The following is a 14796-nucleotide window of genomic DNA, read 5'->3' as shown; positions in this document are numbered from 1 at the left end:
CGCGCGCGCGCGTGCACCGCAGAACAAACGCCTTTGTAGCCCTTACATGCTTTTTTTTTGTTTGTTTCTTTGCTCATTTTTTTTTCTGGATGTGTGTTCACTGAGTCACAGAGGCGAGGTCTCTCGGAGCTCCACATCAAACACGAGCGCTGCTCAAAGGGCAGCTTATCGATGAAATCCCTGACCAAACAGCACGCGGAATTCTTCTCGAAAGACGGGCGCGAGCCTCTATCAGCTGCTCCATCGATAATCAATCAGGGAACTGAAAGGGACGGGCGATGGGTTTGAGATTCAGCACCAACTCGTTCCTAAAGACGTCGTATTATTATTATTATTATTATTATTATTATTATTATTATTATTATTATTATTATTATTATTATTATGTTGGATTTTAAGCACAGTTTCGATTTGGCTCATATTCCACGGTCTCGATAATGAACCGAAATCGTGGCTTACTGTGTGGCTTACTATTGAATTTAATATATTCACGTTAAAACACGGCCTTTAACTAGGATTCTTCTGCAGGTGTGAGCAGTGAGGTCACAACGAGGTTAAAGTCAGGACGCTCACATTCAGAGGCGTCACAAGACATAAGTGAGTCAAGCTGCTGGTTTGGGCCCCTTCGAGGCCAGGAGGGGGGCCCAATAAGCACTTTAGATTTTAGCTAGAAAATGTATTCAAAAGTTTCGCATTTAAATGCATATAATAATTTTAAAAAATGTAACTCTTTGAATATAAGATTATTTAGGATTAAATTAATCATACAATCATACACACACACATATATATTTTATCAATCATGTTAGCAATTACAGTTCATGTCAGTAGGTGAGTGATACTTGCTGTAGCTGGAAACTAATCAATAAATCAAAAACAATTGGGAAATATTTCTGACTTTTACTAAGTTGTCAAAGACGTGTTGTGTTGTAGACACAAAATTGAGAGAAATGATCTTGTCTCACAATTTATTTGCTGCTATTTATTATTATTATTATTATTATTATTATTATTATTATTATTATTATTATTATTATTATTATTATTATTATTATTATGCTGCTGCTGGCCCCATACAAACTCGAGCCGCCTCTGCTCATTTTTGGAAAGACAAAAGAGAACCAAACGAAAAAGTTTCTAAAGACTCTATGAATCCAAAGTTTGCTAAATATGTGCTCAGCAGAAAGTTCATGTTGCTGTGGAATGACGAACCGTCACTGGAGGGATTTATGATTTATTATTTATACACACGTACATATGTCAATATCTCTTTGCATTCTCACTCTGAGCGTTACCAAACAGTTAGTTCAGAAATAGTAATAGATTAAAGTTACAGAGCCTGTTGTTAATATCTGCATGCAACTATTACTGTAGACTGTTATCCAGCTTAATGAACAACTCATCAATATTTATTTATTTATTTATTTATTTATTTATTTATTTATTTATTTATTTATTTATTCATTACCAGTAGAACACATAATCCACTGAGTTTTAAAACGTATTCAAGGGGGCTGTTTTTTTTTTTTTTTTTTTTTTTTTTTTTAATTCAGCGTTTTTACGCGTTGCTCTCCAAAGTAGTCCCCCGCACCCCCTCCCCTTCCACAGTTCCTACAGAAGAGTTTGGCATTTCCACACACACGACTGCATGTTCGCAACGTCTTTCTGTCACTTTTTTATTCCTAAAGCGGTCTCAGTTTGAGGCCTCCCGCGCGAAATAATAATATAAAAAAAACGCCCTTCCAGAAGACCTTTGAGCTAAAATTCTCCAGCCCAGCATCAGAAACTGTCTTCTATTAGGTATTTTTCAGAGCGCGTTTTGTTCGCGGAGAGAAGTGAGAACTTTGGGATTACATTAACATGTCTTTGGCGCCGTGTGTGGTCTTTGTGCGCCGCTTGTAGCTGTCGAGAATGACTTGTTGGAAGCGTGCGCGCTCTCATCGCGCTCCTTTGTGGAAAGCCCCACAGCTCGGCTCCCCGAGTCCTCCTGGCTTTATGGTGGGCTGCCTCCATGAACCCCGAGCAATTAGTCTCTAATCTCAAGGTAATCATATTTGAGTTAGTGACTAGCTGGTGAATTTTATTCGCCTATTTAGCAAGCGGGTTCCCTCTGAGCCGGAGTGGAGTGGAGCCTGAATGTGAAGTTTTGAGCGGATATTAAAACGTGTGTGCGCGCGCGCGCGCGTGTGTGTGTGTGTGTGTGTGTGTACGTCTTAAAAAGCAAAAGTTAAGAATGAACGAGTTGATGGTTCAAGGAGAAAAAAAGGAGAAAAAACAAGTGGAAGCAGATTGTAAAATGAAAAATACTCTATTTCTGAATTATTATTATTATTATTATTATTATTATTATTATTATTATTATTATTATTATTATTATTGTATCTAAAAGGTAGAATCGGCATGATACCTACATATGTTCGATGGATTATATACTCTAAAATCGTATTAATGACACTAATGACAGATCGACATGTGCCAAATTAAAAATAAATAAATAAAAATAGACATTTATGTCAGACCAAAGTTATAGTCGTGACTAGGATAAACATCTGAGACTTAGAAAGAGGTTTGAAGTAATAAAAAGCTGTGGTTGTGTGCGATTTAACATTTTCAACCTTTATGAAACTTTTTTTTTTGTTCTATTTTGATGTTACATTTAATATACTTTTTAAAATTTAATGTTTGAGACACTTGCGATTGTATCCTAATCGTGTCATTGTTTGGTTTGGTTTGGTTTGGGTTGGTTTCTCATGAAAAGCAAGACGGTCCAGCCAGGGGCTGTCCATGGTGCTGAACAACAAATTCATCACGGAGGGGAAAACATAAGAGTACAAAAGCAAAAAAAAAAAAGGTTGCACTCTTCAACAAGCTGTTTGTCTGCTTTTTAAATACTTCCTAACACATTTTTTAAATATATATATATATATTTACACGTCATACAAAAAAATGACTCACTTCCTTCTTTGAAAACATTCACACTTTCTGCCTCCTTTTTTTGTTGTTGTTTTTTTTTGTTGTTGTTGTTAAAGTTCTGAAACATTTTATTGCAGCAGGCCCGAACATTCATGTGCATTTCAAATGGGACAATTACACAGCAAACTGCAATCACTCCCTTTTCGGCAAAACGTTATTTTGAGCTAGCCGGCAGAAAAGAAAGAAGAAGAAAAAAATCTTTAATTGTCCTGCGTTTATCTGCTTCTTCAAGCCATTGTGCAAAGAGCGCAAACGAGGGTCATTTGCGAACTGAAATACTTTGCATGCAAAGCGGAGCACAAGATGCTGTAATACTTGACCTTTCAGCATAATTGTTGCAGGCATGAAATGCAGCATTCAGGGCTCGCTGAGTGGAGTCTTTTCTCTCTCTCTCCCCTCCCTGTGATGAACAAAGCACATTTTTACATCTTAGGTGTTCACTTGGTTTTGTTTCTTTTGAAGATTTTTTTTTTCTTCCTCTCCTGGTACTGGGTGCAATTTTACTTCATTTCGATAATACTGCCCAGCTACAAAAAAAAAAAAAAAAGCACAAATTTGACTACCAGAGTTCTTTTTTTGTCAATCGCAACACTAAATGGGCTTCATTTTCAGCCTTGGCAAATAGAAAATCTTCTGATTTGTGTTTTTCACTCTGATTTTCACATGGCGAGTTGAAAAAGTATGATTCCTCAAGTGAACTTCTTCGTCAAAATGGATTTCTATGCTGTATATGATTCTGCTTTCCATCCCTGTTTGATGACCTGGAGAAATTAGTGATTCATGAAAGTTGGAAAAATACAAAACCATGATTACGTCACAGATTTGATATAAAATATGACAAAACTTTTTTTTTATGTTTTAAGTCAGTTAGGATGTCTGTATGTTTTTTTTTTGTTATTGTTTTTTTTTTTTACCTGTTTCACTTTATGTCAACATAAAAAAGATAACAGAACAACATTTTCAAATCAAATCTTGATATTTTTGTAGAACTGCATTGTTCATTGTTCTCCCATAAAACTTCTTATACCGTCACAGTTTGCAGGAATTTTGGCCCATTCCTCCAGCAGAACGATTGTAACTCAGTCAAGTTTGTCAAATACCTTTTTCAGCTCCGTTGTACAAGTTTGTTGATTAAGACTTTGTGGTGGCCACTCCAAACCATCAACTTTGTTTGTGCTCAGGCCATTTTGTTACTAATTTAGTGGTGTGATTCAGATCATTGCTTATGTGGAAATCCTGTTTGAGCCCAAGTTTTAACTCCTCAGTTAATGTCTTGGGATGTTGCTTCAATATTTCCACATAGTTTTCTTCTTTCATGATGTCATCTATTTTGCTAAGTGTATTAGTCCTTCTTGCAGTAAAGTAGCCTTTATAATATGATGCTGCCTCCTACATGCATATTGACTTATTGTTAAAGTCAAGCATTGACTTCAAACCATAAGTCCTTAGATTGAAATTTTAAAAAGTAGGTTTTTCGGCTGACAGAATAAGACAACACTCCTTTAAGTTTGCTACATGAACTTTATTGATAATTATAACAGAATGTCGTCGTCATCATAGAGCAAAGTTCAAGAATAAAGAAATGGAACAAAAGCAAAATACACCCACAGATGTGGTCGACTCAGGAGGTTGATTTAAACTAATATAGTGTTTGAGATTTCAGTTAAAAAAATGTTGTTGTTTTTTTTACAAATTAGTTGTTATTTTGCATTTATATAAGAGGTAATGTTCCCCACACATACATGTGACCGAGCTTTAATCAAACTAACAATTTAAGTTGCCTCCGGTACATTATGAACGCATTTGGCTGTGATTAGCCATTGTAGTTGCAATTTTATTTCTGCATATATACATTTGGTTCTTTTTAAATGACAAAAAGGAAAGAAAAAAAACAAAACAAAACAAAACAATCCTGTTCAAAAGCAGGACACTTAAACTAAATATGCTTCAGGAACTTGAAGCCAACAATGGTGGATTGTGAAAGTGGGTGTTTACAATAATGGTAACATTTTTGGAAGTAATCATTGTTTGTAGAAAACGTGACCAACGCTATGCAGTAAAAGGAAATGACTGTTGGCAAAAAAATAAAAGTAAAAAAACCAATCTGCCTGACATCTTTGGAAAGGATTATCAAATCGTTTTCAGATATCAAAAATTATAAGTAATATATACATTTAAAAAACTGTTTATTGATGAGAGACTTAAAAAAAATATGCACAAAAGATATTTTTTATTTTCCCTTTGCTAAAATGTAAAAACATAAATGTTAAAATTTGGCTATGTTACCAACCCCATTCAAAACTTGCCATTTCTAATAATCAACAAATCCAACAAACCAAGCATAAAGTTTGCAGGAGAAATGAACAGGAACACTATCTCAGAGTAGTTAACATAAAATATATCACACAACCAGCTCTGATAATATTGTGTACAATGTAAATAAGACAAATATCTTTACAAATGAGTCGCGTCGTGTTCTGATTTTTCAGCAATTCGTGCTTACTGATGATGCTTGTTGTAGATTTCAAAGCCTTTTTTTTTTGTTGACATGAGTCTTCATCCTTTATGTTTTGGTTCAATGATGCTCAAATGGTTGCTGTGGGCGACGGGAATGGGCCTCTGCAAAACCTAGCCAGAAAACTCAAAAATTGTCTGGCAGCACGCAGTTGGGAAATCTGTAGCTCTAATGGTGCCTTTACTGATGTCCAAGTTGGCCGGGGCCATCTGCACTAATGCAGTCCACAAATACCGGCTTTTTGAACCGGCTTTTTGAACTTGCTCAATGGCCTTGCTCCTTTTTAGCTCTGCTGCAGCTATAATCTCTGAGATGAATTTTGTTTTTCAAACGGCTATATGGTTGGATGTTTCCTATACTTCATCTTCAATAAGCTTAGGTCCAGACAAATTCTCTGTTTTTCTTTGACTTGTTCACTTTGAATTTGTTTGTTATGTATAAACTTTGTTCACTGATTAGAATTTTTTTTTGTTTATTATTCTATAAATTGACTCCAGCTGTTGAATCGGTTTGGCTGTTCAGACTATTGATGTTGATTATTGACTGACGTGTCTAAGGATTCTTTGAGTTCAGAGCCTGGACCAGCTCTAAACATCTAGACAGAACAAAAAACGTTTTGCTCATTCTTATTGGCAAATTACTGACATTGAGATTCAATTTTCAAGTCTTTCAACAGGTTTTCAATTGAGCTGAGGTCTGGACTTTGACTGGGCCGTTCTTTCGGTACGTTTTGGCGCATCATGGTCCAAAATGGTGGCCCTCACGCCAATATTTCAAGATCTTTACATCGTGTTACAGGTTTTCTTCCTATATCTGTTTGATTCTGGTTAACTCTGACAAGCTTCTCATCAGCTTCACATCCCCACAGCATGATATGTCCACCACCATGTTTCACTATGGGGTCACATGCTATGTCAGTTTGTCGCTGTGTGCAGCGTTTTCCATACTCTTGCAAACGGCGGGTTTGTGAAGGGGAAACCAAGAGTCGTTAACCCATATGAGCCGCTTTATGGGTCATGTGGGCAGATTGTTAGGGATCACACGAGCATCAAGGTAACGAAATATAATTGTAAGTTATATTTAAGTTTTATATTGCGTTTTTTACACATGAAGTCGGTGGCATCTTACCATCTCCTAGGAATAGGAAGGTCTGGATCAATATATTGTGAGCAAAGTGAGACGTATTTTATCACACACACCCCCAAAAAAACCTCTGATCATTTCTTGCAACTTAATTGATTGGGAGAGAATAAGAAAGGAGACGAAGAAGGGGCCCACCCAGGGTGCCAATCATGCAGGAACCGCCACTGCTCCAGAGTTACGATGAACCTCTCTCGGCTCTTCTCTGATTAAAGCTCCCTTTTAGCAGCCTGACAGTGAAAGTCAGTCGTCACATCTTGGTAGACGGTACCACGCTTTGTCCGTTTTCACGCAATAGACGCTCTGCAAGGTGTTCAAAGCCAGAGAAGTTGCTTCACAGACATCCACAAGTTCGTACAGCACCACACAAGATCCTAATTAAACAGATAAAAAAGTAGTTCAAGTTGTTTTATCGTTTCTTTTTATTTATGTACTTATTTTTTGTCTCCCCAGTAGAACAACAGCTCACCTACTTTTAAACTTCCCACCGTAAAACCTTCAACTTCGGTTCATAAGAAGATCCTCGCGAGGATCTTAACTCTAGAGTTTGTGTGTGTGTGCGTGTGTGTGTGTGTGTGTGTATGTGTATGTGTGTATGTGTGTGTGTGTGTGTGTGTGTGTGTGGTCATTATGCGGGCTCGTCTCTTGCTCCATGCCTGCAGTGCTCGCGTTAAACATGCCAATTAAATGAACTCAGACTAAAGCGGGGTTGTCCTGTCTGTGTACAGTACCAGCAGGAGTCCTTTGGAAGGCAGCGAGCCATCACTAACCCCGTTAACACCAGACCCTCCACACGGACCCGGGGGCCGCCGCCCGCTCTGTAGGCCTGCGGGAATAACTGCTCCATTTAATGACGGGTTGAATGGTCCAAGGTTATTCCTTTCAAATGGTCAGACCTAAAGTGCGTTTAAACTGATTTGCATGCCAAAGAGAGCACTTATGATTTCTAAAATAAATCTTTAGTGGAATGAATCTGGAAAAAAGTAGTGGGTGTTAGTCAGCGGCGGTGGTGCGTTCGACAAGTATGTTGTGCTCCTGCTTTGAGGTATACCTCTGCCTTAATGTGTTTTATGATCACATACTGTAATATGTTTTAGTCAACTTTCAACATATAACACTTATTAATCTGAGATGTCTGAAGATTTTTTTAATCCACTTATGCCATTGAATCATAATATAGAGTTGGAAAAACAGAAGAAAAACAGGTGATATTGGCCCAAAATTCACTCAAGGTCAGTGGTCAATCAAGGACTGACTTACACAACTAAAGTACAATAATGTGTTGAAATTTGGGATTTTATTTATTTATTTCGAACGTGGTAGCAGCATAAAATAAACAAGGAACGCGAAAGAAGCACATTTTTTGTACCACAATAATCTTAACGTGCTTGAAAGGAAGAAGTACCTCATAAACTCATACTGTGTTTTCAGATGGACTGTCATTAAAAAAAATAATAATAAAAAAAGGAAAATCCTGACACGGGTGAGTTAATTTACTGAGTTTACTTTGAGCGAAGCCTTTTCACTGCATCTCTGGTTGGATGTTTATTGTCACTGTCCTGGTGGAAGGGAAAGTCAATCTCAAGTCTGTTTTTAACCCATAGAAAGTTTTTCTTTCCCATAATTCCCATATTACAATGCTGCCCACCACCAATGTCATCAGGGATCATGACATTAGGTAGTTAAAACATGGCAGTCAGTTTCTATTTTGAATGTCTCATGAACGGACGTGCAAAACTGTAATTTTATATCCATTTTGGTGGAATAACAGTGTCCCAAATGGAGGAACAAGCCCAGGTCATTATATGTGCAAGAACCGCCACTGCATAGATCATCCTAAACCCGACGGACGGTCCATCAGTGAGCCATGATTTCTCCATTGGGAGTGAATAGGATACGTCTCTATTGCTGGGTTAAAAAAAAAAAAAAAATTCCTTGAATGTTGCAACACAATAAGCAATCAAGATCCCAAAGCCAGACATTTGACAGCTTAATGAGTTCAGGCAGCAATCACTTTGAGAAAAGCCCTGGTCCATTTTAACCCGGGCGCGGTCTGCTGAAAAACAACCACCGCTCGTCCATTTAACTCACAGCAAAGACGCACATAACTACAGGTTGAGAAAAAACACAGGCTGGGGGTGAATGTAAATAGGTCCCGTACATTAGGACCTGTTGAGACTTGTGTGTTGTTTTTTTTTTTTTGTTCGGCTCCCGGGAGGAGGGGGTGATATTTGCCCCCCTAATGAAATATGTCATTACGAGGAATTCATGTGACACAAAAGGGGCGACAGTCAAAAATTGCCCCACTGCTGTTCAGTAATTATATAGTTTGCCCTGGCAGCGCCTTCAGGCAGGTGGCTGGTCCATCATGCAAATGGCTTGGCTGTGCTGACATAATTAGCCACTGCGAGCAGCTTAAATTAACAATTAGCTAACATGCAATTCTGCACACAACTCAATAGTTTTCCTTTTTTTTTGGCTAGTCGTCACTGTATGTAATTCCGGTGCCTGAATTGCACAGTAGGATATGGCCTATATTATTTAAAAAAAAAAAAAAAAAAAAAAAACGTGGTCAATTTGCTGGCTAAATGAACGGAAATCAACAGAATAAGGGGTTTATATCCTAATCCCCAAAGAGTGGCAGCATGGAAGTGCATTTATGTTAAACATTTGTCTCAAAAAAAAAAAAATCAGCCTTAGGATAACAGACAGTTGCACTGTCTGTCATCCATATCAGGGTGTCTGATATGGATTATATATATATTTTTTATGAATCTGAATTCAAGACATTAGTAGGAAAACGTATTTATTCGTGTCCTGTTCTGCCAGCTTAGTCAAACCGGTGGGACAGGTTGCCTTGCAGTGTCAGATCTGCTCTGTAAAAGGCAAGAAGTGGGATATTGCTCCTGTTGCTCCTGTTGCACAGTAGACGTTACTATAGTGGCATGACATGATATGACATCTGGTTCTAGTAGTACACTGGACAGGAAGGACGAAAGAAAGGAACAAAGAAAAAACATTATTATTGTTTATATTGGCAGTAATAGTAGTAGTATTGAAGCCTTATAAGAAACAAATGTTAAACATAAGAGGTTTATTTATTTTTCACATTTTTTATTCATTTACATAGATTTTTATTCTTCCTGCTCTACTTGCCCACATGCATCGGAAAACAATAACAAAGCTCCTTAAATTCTCTCTTTGGTGAAGGTGTGCTATTCCAATCTGGCCACCCCTTTCAAAAGTTCCTAGCAGCGCCCCTGTTGATGGTATTAAAAAAACAACAACAAAAAAAACTGTTGTGTAAGTGAGAATGAGTGGGACCCAGAGGGACCACATGCTGAGCTGGAGCCCGCCGCAAAGGTTCTGCTTTTCTAACCCCTCCACTGATCCCCCTTTACAGCCGACGGCCTAAACACCTCTGCCTCACCGCGCGGCCAATCACGGCCCACCCAGTCACACATTATTCTCGCTGCCCTCCGCCATGACACAGGAACAAAGTGGATATTAAGCAACATTAAACCCGGGGATGGGAGTAATCAGGAAGCCGTTATTTCTTAATGAAGGAAAACACATGCGGAGCGATACACACGAAGTGATCAATAGAGGCGCCTGACAAAAGGGCGAATTGGAGAACAGCCCCCCTCCCCCAACCCCGCCCCTCCGCCCTAAAGAAGAGAAATGCAAATCAATTTGAGTCGTTGTTTGCTTTGAAACCCATTCAGTCTATTTACATTAATTACATGTTCATTAAAAGTAATTCGCGTGGGCTGCGCAGCGGTAACAGTTGCCGCGGCCCTGGTACTTTTCTGATCAGTCCACGGACAAGACACTGGCCGGTGTCCAGCTCTTCTGACAGTTCACTTTAAGGTTTTCACGAATAAAACACACACAGGTGTGACAGGTGATCACTGAACTGAAACAAGCAGAGGAACAGAGTGGGCACATAAAACCTTAAATAATGCAATAAGAGAAAGAGACACAAGAAGAAACAAGTAAATAGCTAGGAAACGTGAACCCAAATGGATCAACTAAGTGTCGGTAAACACTTAGTGATATTTTCAGTCCTGATTTGGAGAAGCTGACACATCTCATGTTTTCAGGAAATTTTATTGGAAACACTGAGCAAACAGGCTCTGAAATCTAAACAATGTTGACGTAATCATAGTTATTGTGGTCATAACCTATGTATGTTACATTAACGTCAGTTTGATGATCAGGACTTGGAGATTGTTTTGCCCAGATGTATGATTCTCAAATTCAGCTGCCAGGTTTATTTTCTCAGAGATCTGCAGACAAGACTAAAGTAATTTATCTAAAAATAAAAACCAGTTTTGACCAGGCAATGTTTCAAGACAGCGGCAGATTGGTTTAGTTAGGTCCGAGTCTATAACCATGTCAGTGTTTCTTGTGTGCTGCGTATTTTTGTATCCGCGTCTAGTCTAACAGAGCGCTTCTTGTGGGACCAAAAAAACAACGAGTATGTAAAGAAGTTCTGCACCTTCAACTCACCGATCCGCACGCGTCGTTTTGGAAAACATAAAGTTGTGACTCCTACCTACTTGTGGTTTTGCATCATCTCAGTCAAGTTCTAAATATCCTTTTTAGAAATAAAACTAAACGCTTCAAAACTCCAGGTGAAGCATGTATAAAATTCTGAAAAGTGAAAGAAGCATTTAGAGATACATATAAGCAACTTATTGGCTGATGAGACTATTTGACTTGTCACTGTACTCTTGTTTAATTGATTTAGAAATGGTCAAATATTTATTTGAGGTCATAAGCAGATATTTCTTTAGATCATGTGGAGACACACAAGGTGTGTCGTTAGCATGAGAAGGGTAATAGATGTTACTTTAATGTTGACTCAGATGAGAGAGCGGATACCGAAGTGAAGTGGTCCGAGAATGGAGCCTTGTGGATCCTCAGATATGATCTCTGTTTGCTTAAACGTCTCTCACTTTCCTTTATCCGTCCATCGATTTGTATAGTTGCAAAAACACTAAACATGTTTAGATGTTCTACAGATTATCTAATTTGAAACAATGCAGATAAAGTTTAAAAAATCATTTTGCCAGTCCGACCTGATAAATGAGCTTTTAATTAAACCGGGTTTTTGGTTTGAAACAATGAAACTTATCCAAGCTGTTCTCATCACGTCCTAGAGCCAGGTCAGCTATTTTCTGGCAGCATATTTAACACTGTTTGACATAAAAAGCACTGTTTTCAGTAAAATGTTACCCACATTAACTCAGACTGCCTACTTGCCACAAGAACAAAAACGATCTGTTGTTTAACAAAGTGCTGTTAAAATGTCATGCTTCGCCCTCCCAGTCCCTTTGCTATCTTATCTCTCTCTCTCTCTCAATTTTTTTTTACAAAACCAGAGTTGCTTTTACCAAAGGCCCACAACCTCTTGTTGGTTGCTATAGCATTTTCAAGCACCATTCTCCCAGTTCCCAGCCCCCACATCGAACCTGCTCTGCACACTTGTAATAAATTATCTTCAAGTGAAAACTACTAAAAACGAGCTACAGGACCAAAGCTGGACAGAACCACTTTCCTGAATCACACCTCATATGCATTTTAATTTTTTCCTTCTTTTTTTTATATGCGTGTGTGTGCGTGTGTGTGTGTGTGTGTGTGTGCGTGCGTGCGTGCGTGCGTGCGTGTGTGTGTGACTTGAACCCTGGAGGCTTTTTTTTTTTAAACAGTCTGGGTCTGGCAGAGCTGACAGTTTGAACCTCGCCAACTCCACTGGCCCCTCTGTTATCGCAGCTCTTCTCCAACCTAGTGATGGTTGTTGTTATGCAATCGCAGACATAATCTGTAGGCGGCAGGATGCATCTCCTGCTCTGCGTCCTGCTCGCCTTACAGCGTTCGAGTGCAAACATATGGGGCTGGGGATGCAGAGCAGAAGAGGGTTGATTTGGTGATTAATTAAACATGCTCCAAATAAGAAATGCTCCCCCCTCACCCTCCTCAAGCGACCTCCCCCCCCACAAAAAAACGCAAATGTTCATAATGCCACCAAGTTCAGCGGCAAACAAGTGGGAATCTGAATCAGCCTCTTTACTCCATGAGCCCCATCTTTGCCAAATTGAATGCAGATTGAAAATAATTTTTCTGCTCTTGACTCCAGCTATTCATGACTCTGAATTGGTTTTGCCACTGTCATATTGCCACACAAACGTAAATAAAAGGATTTAAGCAGCGAGCAAGTCCTTTAAACTTCTCTGCGGTTGTTATTTGAAGTGTGGAAGGAGAAGCGAGGGGTGACGGGGGGAGAAATCGCTCTCAAATTCCTTCAAATAGACTGTAAATGGATTTAAATAGTGGAGAAAAAAAACGGCAGAGTTTCTGTGCGGAATAAAATATTGGCTTACACACACACACACATAAAAAAAAAACAGCACTGCCACACACCAACTTTTTGATTTTATTTCCCATTTTTATGCTTAACGTGTTATACGTACAAATCAATGTCAGCAGCTAACTCCCCCTGTGCTCGCCTCCTCTCGTGGCTTTTCCAGTGCAGGACCAGTGCCTGCTGTGTTTTGGCAGGAAATCAATACGAGGGAAAATCTGTTCTAATCATCTGTACATTTACCATCACAATCAACAATCAAAGCTAAGTCCTGGATCTTTATTTGTAGGCCTGAACTGAACAATTTTCCCACTGTGAAAGGCAAGCTAAATTAGAACCCTTGGTTCCCGTTAGTAGCTCTTAATGGCTCTGATTTGTGAACTGCTAAATGAGGTTATGTAAATTGATCCTGAATGTAGGCAGGGGCCCCCAGGTGACAGGTGCAGCTGAAGGTGGGGGCTGGGATGTCGACGTGAAGCGGGAAGGTGGGGGGCAGGAGGGGGCGCGGTATATGTTCTGATTTGCTTGTGGGGGGACAGGTTTGCAGACTGAGGTTAGATGGATTATCCGGGAACTTTGAGGGGAAAGTAAAATATCCACATCTGTTGAAATACGCTGTACACTCTTCTTTTTTTTTTTTTTTTATGTCGCACTTAAGATTCAGAAGGATTTATTCATAGAAACCGTAACAGTGGTGGAAAGAGCTGTAGCTTAAGAGCTACTGAAGTACATCCCCCCCCCCCTTCACTTTATATTTCCTAACTGTGCCTCGTGATAGATAATGTTTCAGACATCATTACGACACAAACATGTTTATTAAAGCCTACAAAACTTAATGTAGTTGAACAGAAACAAAGTGCAAGTGCAAACCTGACATGGATGTAATATATGTTTGATGAATGTATTTGTACAGAGAGAAGCAAAAATACAGTTACATATGTAAAACATATTTATTATGAAGCTTTTTTGTTTGTTTACCTACATCTCGCAATGCCTTGCAAAATGTTTTCACATGATTAAAGCATTTATTTGCAGTGAAGTCAAAACCTTTCTTGTACCTTTTGGCGATTTTATGCAATAAACCAACATAAAGCACCGCAACTGCAGAAGAAAGTCTGATGAAGACTAAACCGACTTTAGACTGGGATGGAGGATCACCTTCCAGTAGATCAGCAGCACCAAACCGCCAGAGTTACTATGACGATACCGTGTTGTAGGTCAAAGCATATCTACATACCAAAATGGTCCAGTCAAAGTCCAGACCTAAATCCAAATGAAAATGAGTTGCGGGACTTGAACATTGCTGTCCAGAGCCCTCTGCATTACACAACTGAGCTGTTTTGCAAAAAGGAATGGGGGAAAAAGTTTTTGTTTCTAAATGTACAAAGCTGAAAGACTCATAACCCAAAAAGCTGCAGCTGAGGCAAATGCTGCTCCAGAAAGGATCAACTCGGGAAATCTGTCAGTAGACTGGATCCAGGATGTGTTAACACTGGACCTAAAAGGAAAAACCTCACCAATGCACTGGGGATCCTATCCTGGACCTACAAGACCTGCATATCTTGCAGTTATTATGTCAGCCTTTGACTAGTTGAGGTTCATCTGAGACTGGATCATGCTAACGAAGGTCAGTCAAAGTTTGGATAAATAATCATGTTGAAGTATTATAAAGTGAGAAAAGTGAATAAATGAATGCGTTCAAACCCCAGTGAACTACAGAAATGTATCACTGGACCAGAATGGTTCTGTAATAATAAGAGAGATAATAAGAAAAAATAAAATAAAATAAAATACTTTCAAG

Source organism: Poecilia reticulata, chromosome 22, assembly GCF_904066995.2.
Source record: "Poecilia reticulata chromosome 22, P_reticulata-male-v2, whole genome shotgun sequence".
NCBI lineage: Eukaryota > Metazoa > Chordata > Actinopteri > Cyprinodontiformes > Poeciliidae > Poecilia > Poecilia reticulata.
This window is presented reverse-complemented; position numbering follows the sequence as displayed.